The sequence below is a fragment of the Photinus pyralis genome, unplaced genomic scaffold (assembly GCF_008802855.1).
Source record: "Photinus pyralis isolate 1611_PpyrPB1 unplaced genomic scaffold, Ppyr1.3 Ppyr1.4_LG4, whole genome shotgun sequence".
In the NCBI taxonomy this organism is placed as follows: Eukaryota; Metazoa; Arthropoda; class Insecta; order Coleoptera; family Lampyridae; genus Photinus; species Photinus pyralis.
Genome location: NW_022170511.1, coordinates 31,042,412 through 31,056,991, shown reverse-complemented (window position 1 = coordinate 31,056,991; position 14,580 = coordinate 31,042,412). Strand labels below are relative to the sequence as shown.

The following is a 14,580-nucleotide window of genomic DNA, read 5'->3' as shown; positions in this document are numbered from 1 at the left end:
TTACCTCTAGCTAGCTCAGTAGTAAAAAAAAAAAATGAAAACAAAATTTTTATCTGTATCTCAAGGTCCAGCTGGATTCTGCCACCCTACAGCATTCCAACAATGACATAAATAGGTGGCTTAACCAAATCCTTAAATTCCAATATGAAACTTTACCCCCAGATTTAAACAACTTGAAACAAAGTAAGAGACGCCGACAATTACCTCTCCTTGACTCTAATAAACAAAACCTGGATTGCAATGACTGGTTTAATTTCAAACAAAAAATTGCGTAAATTTCCGTTTTACAAATCTTTACAATTTTAAACAAATAAATGACACACACAAAAAAAAAACAAATTACTCAAACATTACAAAAAAAACACGACAAAACAAACCACTAAACTACTACTTACATTTAAAATTAGTCCGAAAAAAAACGTAATCCGATAAACAGAGGTAAACCGTACACAAACACGTGAACCAACCACTCAAACACCGACGTCTTCTCTCTTCGGGTACCCACAAATTATATTTAAAACTTCCGTGTTTCCGCAAAATAACAAAAAAAAACAGGACGACGACAAACTTCTTAAACTTCTCAATAAATTCTTCTCAAAACGGCAGACACAAAATTCTAATAAAACCTGGATCCAACTACGCAGGAAAACTTCCACAAAATTCAAAAATAACGTAACCGAAGAAGCGCCGGTTGGCTTTGTAACGACCAAAAAGCCCCGCTCTCATCAAAAATTTTCTATTTAAGCCAAAAGCCCTTCTCCTTTCTTCAACATCCCGTCCGCCAATCACGCGAAGCGTCGATTTTTCAACTTCTTGCTAAACGGCACGTACGCCCGGCAATTCTGCGAAGAACCTTATCTCTACTTCGCGCTATACCTCGTTAACGGCAAATAAAATTTAAAAAGAAATTTACATCGAAAAAAATTCTAGGAATAAAATAAAAACAGAACACTTCTAAGAAATTGAACCAAAACTATAACATGAAATTTACGCAATCCTGTGTCTCAAATTATTAATAACCCCCCGGTTAATTAATTGAACTAAACAAAATTGTCACATCCAGACGCTCTATAATTTCTTTCAAGTTACAACTAAAACAAAATAACACAACATTTTCCCCCTTTAAATTGAACACAAAAACACAAAATTACAATCCTCCCCTGACTATGAAAACAAAACAAAATATTGGAATTACAGGGTTTTTTTTTTCAATTTACCAATTAACTTTAAAAAAACTTCGGGACCTGCTTTAGGTATTCGGACACGATCGCCTAACACAGCTCCCTAGTCATTACTGAAACCCCGCACGGTGACGTCACCAGCTGAGCCTGAGAAATTTCATCAACATACTATAAAATTTAAGAACTACCACTAATTTACTGTAACTCTCCAACCCTTAGCTAACTATTCAAATGCCGGATAGATCGAACCATCTTCGGCGTTGTTTCAACCTAGGTCCGACCTATTCCAGCAGTTAACCTAACCTAACATCCCTAATCTAAACTTTAAATAAAAAAAAAATCAAACTTTAAATTTTACAACTTACTCATAGTCTCCATAATTATCATCGTATTTGTACAGCATACTTAAATGAAATTTACCCCTAATCCTATCTGAATCCCTAACTCGTAACTCATAACTATCCCCAAATCTCCTGTTTATAACATATGGCCCTTCATAAGGTAAAAGTAATTTCGCACTTATCTGCTTAGGGCCGTCAGCTACCCTTAATTTTTTTAACACAACCATATCACCCTCCCTAAATATAACTCTGTTTTTAATTTTATTATTTTCTTTAATTACATAACGTTCCTGTTTCCTCCTAACCTTCTCCCTAACTTTAATTAATTCCTGTTTTAATCTCTCCTCCCCCTCATCTATTTTTACCCATGGTCTTTCTGGAAAAATCCCAAACATTACATACGCCGGAGGTTTTTCGGTGACTGTAGAAGGGACCTCATTTATAAAACTTTCCACTTGTTTTGCATACCGCCCCCAATTTGTATGTGATTCTTTATACAATTTAATTCTCAGATATTTTATAACCTCCTGAATATAACGTTCCGAAGGATTTCCTTGCGGATGTCTAATAGAGCACAAACCTAATTCTATTTCCCTATCTCTCAAAGCTAATTTAAATCTGTCATTATTAAAATAAGTTGCATTATCTGCAATTATTTTCTTAGGGCGTCCTACCTCCTCAATAAATTTATCCAACATCTGCACAGTTTTATCAGTTGTACACACAGGTACCAAATACAATTTTGTGAAGCGAGAAAATAGATCAATTATTACCAAGATGTGCTTATTTTTACCACTTTTCACTAAATTACTTAAATAATCAATGGCTATAATTTGCAAAGGTTCATTAGTTCTAATAGATTTAACTTCATTTTGGTTTTTAAAATTTTTATACTTGCCCAAACTACACAAATGCCATTTATTTACCATGGCCTTCATCACCCCTAAGTCTCTTTTACAATAAAAATTTTCTCTCATTAACAACCACCCTCTTCTAATCCCAATATGCCCGTATTTTAAATGAAAATACCGTCCCATTTCCTCACATAAATTCCTATCAATCACATATAACTCTTCTCCCCCAATTACTTTTATTAATAGCTCATCTTCTATTTTATACCCTCGATACCGCTGTTTTTCCCCAATTTTCTGCCTTAGGTTTTGCAATTCTTCCGCCTCCTGACTTTCTCTTATCCTCTCCACTGAAAATAAACCTGTATTCTCTGCCATATGATTGACTAAAATTTTAAACTCTATTTCCATTTCCTTCTCAGTTATCCCTTTCCTTGATAGCACATCTGCAATTAAATTATTCTTCCCTTTTATGTACTTTATCTCAAAGGAAAACTCTTGCAAGATTAAGCTCCAACGATAAATCCTGTTATTTGCAAAACGAGTCGTCATTAAATGTGTTAAAGCCCTATGATCAGTTTCAATTGTAAATTTTCTTCCCAATAAATAAAATTTAAGTTTGGTTACGCAATAAATTATCGCCAACATTTCCTTCTCCGAAACAGAATAGTTCAACTCCGGTCCTCTCAGAATTCTAGAAATGAAACAAATGGGTACTTCTACACCCCCCTGTATTTGAGCTAAAACCCCCGCGACCGCGTTATCTGAAGCGTCCGTTCGTAAAATAAATTCTTCATGGAAATCTGGGTGATATAATTTAATCCCATTGATCAATTCTTCCTTCAGCTTTCCAAAAGCCTCCTCTCTTTCTTTTGTCCATTTAAATTTTACCCCTTTCTTCAACAATTCGACCAACGGTACTGAAATCTCGGAATACCTGGGTACGAATTTTCTGTAATAATTCAACAAACCTAAAAATCCTCTTAGTTTGCGTACATTTGTAGGTGGTGGAAACTTCTTAATTTCTTCTAAACGGCTATTTTCAATTTCAAGTCCTTGTTGATTAATTTCAAAACCTAAAAATTTAACCTTCTCTTTTACAAATTCGCATTTTTCTAGATGTAACTTCAACCCATTTTCATTTAACTTTTCTAAAATGGTGGTTACATGCTGCAAGTGTTCCTCTTCCGTATCGCTGAAAATGATGATGTCGTCCACATAATGTAAACAAAAGGTATCATATTGGTCCAAAATTTGTTGCATGGCCCGTACCAATGCTGCGCACGAGCTCGCCAACCCAAACGGCACCACCTTAAATTGAAACGTTGCTCCATCCACACTGAAACCTGTAAATTTCCTTGAATTTTCTTCTAAGGGTATCAACCAAAATGAATTTTGTAGATCTAACTTCGTAAAAATTTTGTTTTTCCCAATTTTTCCTAATAACGCCTCGATTTTCTGTGGAGATTCCAGTTGCGGTACAGTTCTCCTATTTAATTCCCGGGCGTCTAAACATAATCGCAATGTTCCATTTTTCTTTTTCACAATAACTAACGGGTTTATCACATTTGTACTTGCCCTCTCAATAATGCCATCTTCTATCATTTGTTTAAGAACTTCCCTTATTTCCTGCCGATAATGAAAAGGAACGGAATACGTTTGAATCTTCCCCAACCCTCGATCATCCACCTGAAGTGTATGCTGGTATCCTGCTGCCACTCGAATTTCCCTGTTAATTAAGTCTTTTTGTTGGTACAGTACTTCAGCAATTTTATCCTTCCATTCTTCTCGACAATTCAATCTCTCTTGAATTGTTTCTTTACTAATCTTCCGCTGCTCCACATGATTTATTTGCAAGCTTGCTTCTCGATTTTCTTTTTCTTTTTCATACTGCTCATTCATTTTCAAATTCGCTTTCCTTTTTCCAATCGTCACAGACCCCTCTTCAAAATTAATAATTCCTTTATGTTTTCTTAAAATATCCGCTCCGATTATGCAATCCATTTGCATCCCTGCTAAAACTAACATTTCATTTTCAAAGTGCAAACCCTGTACTTCAAACCCTAAGATAAACTTTCTTTTTATTAAGGCGAAACTTTTCTGATTTGCCGTAGTTACCCTCATCCCCTTTATCATTATCGTGAACTTCTCTAATCTTCCTAGATTTTCTTTAATAAATTTTTCCGAGATTAACGAGATTTCAGCGCCGGTATCAATCATTGCGACCGCTGTTTTTCCTAAAATGTTAATGTCCAATTGCGGTAAAATGGTTAAAAAGGTTTCCTCCATATTATTTTCCGTACTACCGTCTTCAACTTTAATAAATTCTCTAGGATGGGAGTACACATAATTAACGATAGTACGGCTTCTTAAAAATCCTTCGGCGGTGCATGTACCTCGGCTGTAACCACCTGGATTTCGCCTTCATCCTTAACATTCTTATTTGTCTGTAAAATTTGGTTCACCTGCCTTTTTGCCTGTCCCTCCTTCTCCGTTATTCCCCGGTTCTCTCGGGATCCTCTCGCGAATTCCATCCGTCTTTCTTGCGCTCCCCGTTCCGGTTCTCGTCGATCCTCCCTCTGCTCTTTCCGGTATTCCTCCTCGTAAGTGTTCCTATTATTATAATCCCGGTTCTTCTCATACTTCCTGTTAAAATTCGAATTGTATTTGTTGAAATTGTTGTAATTGTAGTTGCTATTGAAATTCCTCTGTCCCAATTGTTGGTCCGCATATTCTCCGAACCGCCGATTTCCTCGATACTGATCCATGTATCCTTGTCTCGCATATTGGCGTCCTTGCTCCCGAATGACCGAATCGTAATTTGCGTCTTTTTCTTCATCCGCAGTATCGAATCTCTTCAATATTCGCAGGAATTCTTCGTATGTGTTGATATCGTCCTTAATTACCTTCTGAGATACATCCTCTTCATAATGTCTTGATAATCTCCTAATTAAAATGGACTCCGGCATCCCTGTTTGTAAATGCTTAAATTTCGCATAATTTTCCATTAGGTATTTCACTCGACTACCTAAATTCCTGTTATACTTTCCCAAATTTAATCGTTCAGCCGCTTTGTTCTGCTCCCATTGACCCCAATACTGCTTACAAAAATTCTTTTTAAATGTCTCGTAATCCGAAATTTTCTCTTCAATAGTGTCAAACCAAACTTGCGCTTCGTCCTTCAAGACACCTCTTATTAGATTTAACTCATCTACCTGGGTAAACTGCCTGCCGTATACCTGCCTATTGTTCATGATCGTCGCCTCTAGTAACTTCAAAAATAACATCGGATGGACTTTTTCCCCGCCGTCAAATTTCTCAAGCCGTTCCCGATCCCCTTTTAAATTTGCAACATAATGTACTCCTCCTGGAATCGGCCTTTTTTCCATTTCTTCCCGAATTTCTTTAAATTCTTTCTCACTGTTTTCATGACGAACCTGGACGACTTTTTCTAATCTACAGAAACCCCTCTCCACTTTCTGGAATTCTTGCTGCGTATAACTTGCCTCCATTCGAACCTGGTTTTCCACATCAGTCACCCTCTCATTCATCCCCTCCTGACGCTGGTGGAGTACGCTAACCTTTTCCCGGATGTCTGATCTTAACTTGTTAATCTCTGCTGCATTGTCATCATTTTTCTTCTCCTGTACATGCATTTCTATCCTTATCTGGTCCATTTCCTGGTTTACTTCCCTCATATATCCACGTACTTCCTGTCTGATTTCCTCCTTTAATTCCGCTTTTAATTCCGCATTCTGCGCTTTCATTTCTTCGCCCAAATCCTTCTTCAACTCTCTTATCGCTTCTATAAACACCGCAAAATTCGCTGCCTGAATAGATGACACTCCCATCGTGGACACCTCTTCTTTCTTCTCATCATGTACATCAATTGAACCAGGTATTATCTCCTCGCTAACTTCTGCTGGGACATCGATTCCAGTATCCCCTGTTGTCGCCATCTCTTCTTAACAACTTTAAACGTTCTTCTTGAATCAAAACCCTACTAATTACTACCAAACCTGTACCTACCCCCCCTGTACCTAATCCTATAAGAAAACTTCAATTACTTCAAATGTTACCACCTATCCTACAATTTTTCTCAGTAACTGTCTGGGTACCACAATCAATTTTACCCGTACGACAGAACCCCTAATCTGAATTTTCCTACAAAAAAATTTTACCTACTTTCGCGTTTCCCTGAAATTGCCCCACGTTGGGCGCCAAATTATTGTTGTGAGACCTAACCTTAACTTCTGGAAATCCCACGATTTACCTCTAGCTAGCTCAGTAGTAAAAAAAAATGAAAACAAAATTTTTATCTGTATCTCAAGGTCCAGCTGGATTCTGCCACCCTACAGCATTCCAACAATGACATAAATAGGTGGCTTAACCAAATCCTTAAATTCCAATATGAAATTTTACCCCCAGATTTAAACAACTTGAAACAAAGTAAGAGACGCCGACAATTACTTCTCCTTGACTCTAATAAACAAAACCTGGATTGCAATGACTGGTTTAATTTCAAACAAAAAATTGCGTAAATTTCCGTTTTACAAATCTTTACAATTTTAAACAAATAAATGACACACACAAAAAAAAACAAATTACTCAAACATTACAAAAAAAACACGACAAAACAAACCACTAAACTACTACTTACATTTAAAATTAGTCCGAAAAAACGTAATCCGATAAACAGAGGTAAACCGTACACAAACCCGTGAACCAACCACTCAAACACCGACGTCTTCTCTCTTCGGGTACCCACAAATTATATTTAAAACTTCCGTGTTTCCGCAAAATAGCAAAAAAAACAGGACGACGACAAACTTCTTAAAACTTCTCAATAAATCTTCTTGAAACGGCAGACACAAAATTCTAATTAAAACTGGATCCAACTACGCAGGAAAACTTCCACAAAATTCAAAAATAACGTAACCGAAGAAGCGCCGGTTGGCTTTGTAACGACCAAAAAGCCCCGCTCTCTTCAAAATTTTCTATTTAAGCCAAAAGCCCTTCTCCTTTCTTCAACATCCCGTCCGCCAATCACGCGAAGCGTCGATTTTTCAACTTCTTGCTGAACGGCACGTACGCCCGGCAATTCTGCGAAGAACCTTATCTCTACTTCGCGCTATACCTCGTTAACGGCAAATAAAATTTAAAAAGAAATTTACATCGAAAAAAATTCTAGGAATAAAATAAAAACAGAACACTTCTAAGAAATTGAACCAAAACTATAACATGAAATTTACGCAATCCTGTGTCTCAAATTATTAATAACCCCCCCGGTTAATTAATTGAACTAAACAAAATTGTCACATCCAGACGCTCTATAATTTCTTTCAAGTTACAACTAAAACAAAAATAACACAACAATATATATATATATATATATATAAATCTACATTGGGGCGATACAGTACTATTACGTTTATACGAACATTGATGTTACAATGTTCATCAAATATTTCGCCAGTATTGTGATTGCAACGTTGCATTCTACAACATAGGCTAAATCCAGATTCGCCATCCACTTCATAATGTTTCCTGCATTATGTGCCGCCAATATAAATCCAATAAGAAAGAAATCCATATATCAGCCTTCCCAGGAAAGAATGCCGGTCACAGAACACTTGATGCCGATTTACAATCGTATAATTTACCATGAAAAACATGTCAAATTACTTCCTTAATAATAACACTGATTAAGAAATATATTCTAATCAAAGTATTATTATTACGGAAGTAATTTGACATATTTTTCATGGTAAATTGTACAATTGTAGATCGGTATCAAATGTTCTGTGACCGGCATTCTTTCCTGGGAAGGCTGATATATGGATTTCTTTCTTATTGGATTTATATTGGCGGCACATAATGCAGGAAACATTATGAAGTGGATGGCGAATCTGGATTTAGCCTATGTTGTAGAATGCAACGTTGTAAACACAATACAGGTGCAATATGGGTTGAACAGTGTAACATTAATGTTAGTATAATGGTCATAATACTGTATCATCCCAATGTTGACTTATCTATATGGATTTCTTTCTTATTGGATTATATACAGATTCCTTAAGTGCCATAACTGCTATTGAAGATATATTCTCTATAAATGAATATGTTAAGCGTATCTTATGTCTCAATACGTAACATGGTAAATGCGACAGATACTGGCATCCCAACAACTATAGATGACCAGATAAAAGAAATTCATAAAATCATCGTAAATCTATGGCAGAAGGAATGGGACAGGGAGGAATCAAATTTAAAAATTGTTAAACCAAATATTGGAGTTTCTGCGCTATAATGTAAACAGAAGAGGCGAGATCAAGTGGTGCTTACGAGATTACGAATTGGTCACACTAAATTGACCCATCAATATCTGCTTACGGGACAAAATCGGCCGATTTGCGATACCTGTAATGTCCGATTGACTGTAAAGCATGTTTTGCTAGAATGCAGAAAATTTAGTGCAGCAAGAACTAACATTACAATACCAACAAGTATACAAGATGCCTTGCGCACGAAGTATTTTAAAAAAACGCTCATGTACTTAAAAAATATTGATCTATATAAAGAAATTTGAAGATGTATATACTTACCGGCGTGATATTATTTTCATGTTATAACAGTACTGTGAAATATAGAAGTCCGTGTAAACAGGCAAATGGCCTTAGCAGTCGACGCCTGTATAAATAAAAAAAAAAAAAAATAATAATAATAATAATAATAATGTATTTGCTGCCAGGAGATCAATAACATTGATATTAAGCAAAGTCACATTAAAATATGAATAAAAAATGTATATAACACAACACGTCTCAATATAATTAAGGTACTGGCGCACACCAAGTGGGGTGCAGAAACAAAATGCCTCATAAGAATATACCAGGCTGTGATTTTGTCGAAAATTGACTACGGCTGCATAGTGTATTCGTCCGCACGTAAATCGACACTTGCAACCTTGAACAGCATACATAACACAGCCATAAGGTACTGTCTTGGAGCTTTTCCTACCAGTCCGACGAACAGCTTATATTGTGAGTCGGGAGTACCGGCCTTGGACACTAGAAGAAAACAACTAATTGCAAGCTATATGACTAAAATTTCATCATTGCCATTACATCCTAATAGGGTGATACTCAACATAGACATGCAGTTGTACAGACTGAAACCTACCATTACCCGCCCTGCCTGTATCAGATTCCAGGAACATCTCGAGCAACGCCGAATAGTCCCTCCAGCGCCGCTCCATGAAATGATGCTGGACACTGTCCCGTGGAAGGTACCTGAAATAAAAATAAGAAAAGATCTAATGCGCTACAAAAAAGAGATTACAAAACAACCCACTTACCTGCAGGCATACGAGAACCTCCTTAACGAATATCCCTCATACCAACCTGTGTACACGGATGGGTCCTTTGCAGAGCAGTATGCCCTATGGCAGGCTGTGCTATACTGTTCAATGATGGAAAACAACCGATTTTTAGTTGTTACGGACTGTATGAATATCCTAAATGGGCTAAAGAAAATCTACAACACAGATCCGATGAACATCATGCTACAGTCTGCTATACATCGTATTTCGGAGCAAGGTAAATCACTCGAATTTATTTGGGTCCCTAGCCACGTTGGTATCTTTGGCAACGAACAAGCAGACCAGGCCGCTCGTAGAGCGATATCGAACCAGCAGACAGATGTAAATTTCATGGTGGCAAGTGACATCAGAAGACACCTAAAAGAGCAATATGTTGCAGAATGGCAAGAAAAATGGGCACAGGTAAATACTCACCTGTCGCAGATAAAACCTATTCCAACGACACTATACACGCTACAAGATGCTTCGAGAGAGGACAACGTGAAAATGCACCGTCTGAGGATAGGACACACTAAGGTCACACACGAACATCTGCTAAAGAATACTGTACCACGACAATGTAATCACTGCAATACGGCCATCACGGTTACTCATATTATAAGCCATTGCCCACTATACAATAACGAGCGATTGATAAACGGTATACTGCCCAACTACATCGACAATTTTATAAACCCTGAAAATGCAATGAAGATGGTGAGATTTTTGAAAATGATTAATATATACGCTGATATATAATATGCTTAGTGAATTAAAGGGGATATGACCTTAGTAGTTGAACCCTAAAAAAAAAAAAAAAAAAAAAAAAACACGTAAGTTAACTAACGAACATACAAGTCGTTTACTTTATACAGTGCTTTCTCTAGTAGAAATGCTTTCAGTTTTTTTTTAAACAGATGCGGTGATTTTTCCGTTGATATATTGAGAGGCAACGCATTGTATACCCTAATGCCATTATATGCGGGGCTTTCTTTCGTAATTCGCCGAGTTATGTTTGGGAAAAGACAGAGATGCACCCTTTCTTGTAGAGTAAGTGTGGTAGGAGCTGAGTTTCTCGAAGTGGTGCATATTATTGTATACAAATAAACATAATTTATAAACGTACACAGATGGAAATGTTAAAAATTTATGGTTTTTGAATGTAGACTTACAATATTTTAGTGGCTTAAGACTAAACATAAGGCGAACGATCCTTTTTTGAGCTAGAAACAGTCTAGATATTTCGGAGGAATTCCCCCAAGCTATGACATTAAACGTAATATAGGGAAATACTATTGCATGATACACTTCTATCGAGTATATGAATTAGTTTCAACATAACATAATATGCACTACTTAATTTCTTCACCACATGGTCAACATGTTTTGCCCATGTAAGGCCTGTATTAAACGTGTTGTTAAAGTGCTTTTGTTGATCATTTTTAAAACTTGTATACATTTCTTAAGGAGCTTCGCTTGCCAACACTAATAAATTTTTGAATCAAAACTGAATAAATACAATAATTCCACTGGAAAATATTTTATTTTTGTTGACACGTTTCGACAAATTTATGTCATTATCAAAACATCAATCAATTTTGATAATGACATAAATTTGTCGAAACGCGTCAACAAAAATAAAATATTTTCTAGTGGAATTATTGTATTTGTTCAGTCTTGAATCAGATATGGAGTTCCACAAAGTAATTCTTAACAAAATAGATGATAATAAATTTTTGTTCGAGCGATCATTTAATAAATGTAGGTTTTGAACAGTGGCAGAAATTACTTGAATTGTTACTAATAACAGTTACTCAAAATCCTTTGTTACGTTATGATATAAGAAAACAAATCACCTTAAATAAAGCAAATTCAGAAAATAACTCTAGCAGTAATAAAAATTCCACTTTTCGATATGTTTTAGCCTTTGCTATACACACAATGAAATTGAAAGAACGATTTGATTTTATAATAACACATTTTTAGATTGAAAACCGTTACCATTGAGAAATTTTAAAATTGTCGTAAATCATTAATAATAAATTAATAGTAATTTAGTATTTAGTAACATTAGGAAGGATATATGTAGATGATTTATTCACAGTTTATAATATTAAAAAAAATTTAACTGACCTAGTGTCTATGATTCAATAACTGTAATCATTATTATGGATGTTTCTAGTTTTGTACACGTTCAAAGTTTATCTATACCTACTGATGAAGATTTTATATGAAATCGAACTATACATTATATATAGTTTTAAATAAAGTTGATGACGTTGCACCACAAAGTTTGATATTTTATCTAATCAATATGAATGTATTTTATACAAAAGTTTTACTAAACTATTAGATCTTCTTATCAGTTTTGAAAATATTGAACAAATTTTTCATTTTAAATGAAGTTATGGCACAACTTGTGTGTCCCACTTGTTAATACCTGGCAGGAATAAAAAGCATGTCAACTCATTTTTTTGTTAATAATGGAATAGCTACCAAACCAATTTTCTCAAGAACAAGTTGTACATATACGCAGATTTTGGTACCTATTGGTTAAAAATTGAGCCACATAGGTTATTTAAACACTATATATTTACGAATTAAGATTCCTAATTAGAAAATTATTTCATTAGGAAAACTATAAATTGCGTTTTATTGCAATTATTAATTCAATTATTAGCAAAAAGTTTTACTAAACTAGATTCAAAACTCTAAAAACAACAGGTGAAATATTTTAGGTAATTGATTTTGTTTACAGAAAGTGTTCGTGTGTTGTTCCCAACTACGCCGGAAGATATAATTAATCGCAGCATAAGTTTATCGTTGGCGACTGCACCGGATCGCGATGGTGGTAGAAAATTGCGAGGTAGTAAATCAGTGGAAGCATCTGGAACAACGGAGTAAAAGTAAACCCAAAAATTAGTCTAAACTCCTATTTATGTTTATGTATATAGTAGCTTAATATTTTACTTATTAATATGTCTAGAAGATGTCGAAGGTCAATGTTCGTAAAAAGATCTTTGATGGAAGTAGGTTCCGCAGTTAATTTTAAACTTCCGATTTACAATCGTAATGAATTAGAAAATAATGTACTATTAAATGCACCTTCCTCATCATCATTAATACGCACTACTTTATTACAAACAGAAACTTTGGAAAACGATATTGGAATGGATTTATGTAACAATTCTCCCTCTGGATTATCATTTACTTCAAATTCTCCGAAAACTCTTGCTTTAAACTATCCAACTACGCCTGCAAAACAACTCTCTCTAACAGAACAGCTTAAACTTTGGGCTATCACTACGAACGTGAATCACAAACAATTATCGTCCTTATTGTCAGTTTTAAAATCATTTCATCCAGAGTTGCCAAAAAGTAGCAAGACCTTACTTAAAACTGTGCGAAAGTTAAACTATACTCCAATGCAATCTGCAGATAATTCTCGTGGTAAATTTTGTTATTTTGGGATTGAAAATGGAATTCGTCATCAATTAGTAAATAATAAAATAATAGCTTCTGTGATATTAAACAACCACACATATTGAATTAATTTGCAACATCGATGGTTTACCCATCTTTAAAAAGAACAGAAGATTAGCCCTTTTGCCGTTGCCATTTTTGAAGGAAATAATAAACCAGGTTCTTTAAATCAGTTTTTAGATAATTTTATTACAGAAAAAATAAACTCACTTTCATCTACAGGTTTTGTATATCAAGGAGTCAAAATTACAGTTTCTTTAAAGTATATGATTTGTGATGCACCTGCCCGATCTTTTTTGAAAAATATAAAACCTCACAACTCTTATTTCGCTTGTGAAAAATGCAACGTAAAAGGGCTAAGAATGCAAAATAGAATTTTGTACCCGTGTAACTCAAATATTGAAATTCGTACAGATGAGGGATTTCTTAACCAAGTTCATAAAGAACATCACAAGGGACTCTCTCCTTTAACAAAGATACCACACTTTGGTATGGTATCTGGCTTCATTTTAGACTACATGCACATGTCGTGTTTAGGCACAATGCGCAGGTTAATACAATATTGGTTTAAGCCCAGCTGGAAGTGTTGTATTTCACTAAGCCTCAGAACAGAAGCCAGCTTCTAATTTTCCAGTAGAGTTCAATAGAAAATCAAGGTCTTTTCTAGAGGTTGATATGTGGAAAGCAACGGAGTTTAGAAGCTTTCTACTTTACACGGGACCTATTGTATTAAAAAATTTGTTACCTTCAGATAAATATAGACATTTCCTTTGTTTTCATGCTGCTATGAGGATTGTTTGTGGTGGTATATATTCGAATAATCTAGGGAAAATAGCACTAAAACTTATAGAAAAATGTATCATCGAATCTGAAAAGTTGTACCCAAATTTAGAGCCTGTATATAACACGCATTGCCTTTACCATCTCGTTCAAGAAGCAGTTCGCAACGAGTATAGTGTTAATGATTTCAATTGTTTTTCATTTGAAAATTACCTGGGTCAAATTAAATCTATGCTGCGCACAAGAAATAAACCACTGGCACAAGTTTACAAACGATTAATGGAACAGAGGCAAGTTGTTGGTAATCAGAAACATATAATTAATATATCTTCTCAGGGAATAGCAGCAATTTATTTTAAAAATCAGTTAATATCTACAAAATTTCGTCGTGATTCGTATGTCCTTTTGAAAACGAACAAAGTTATGGAAATTTCACAAATTTGTGAAAATTCCAACGGTGAATATGATTTGAAAGGTTCCATATTTTCTGTTACTGAAAATTTCTTTGTTTCTCCAATTCAGTCTTCAGTTGTAAATATTTTTACAATTAGTCATTTGAGTACTTATAAATTTAGTGCTAGTTT

General features: G+C 35.1%; 1 long non-coding RNA gene across 1 annotated transcript; it reads right to left on the bottom strand.

Annotated features, from left to right (window-relative positions):
• Positions 1–9,456: 9,456 nt before the first annotated feature.
• Positions 9,457–10,512, bottom strand: LOC116169467. Its single transcript, XR_004144959.1, has 3 exons — positions 10,305–10,512; positions 10,169–10,249; positions 9,457–10,111 (listed from the first exon to the last, which is right to left on the bottom strand). It is a non-coding gene; the product is annotated as an uncharacterized LOC116169467 (long non-coding RNA).
• Between the last annotated feature and the right edge of the window lie 4,068 nt (positions 10,513–14,580).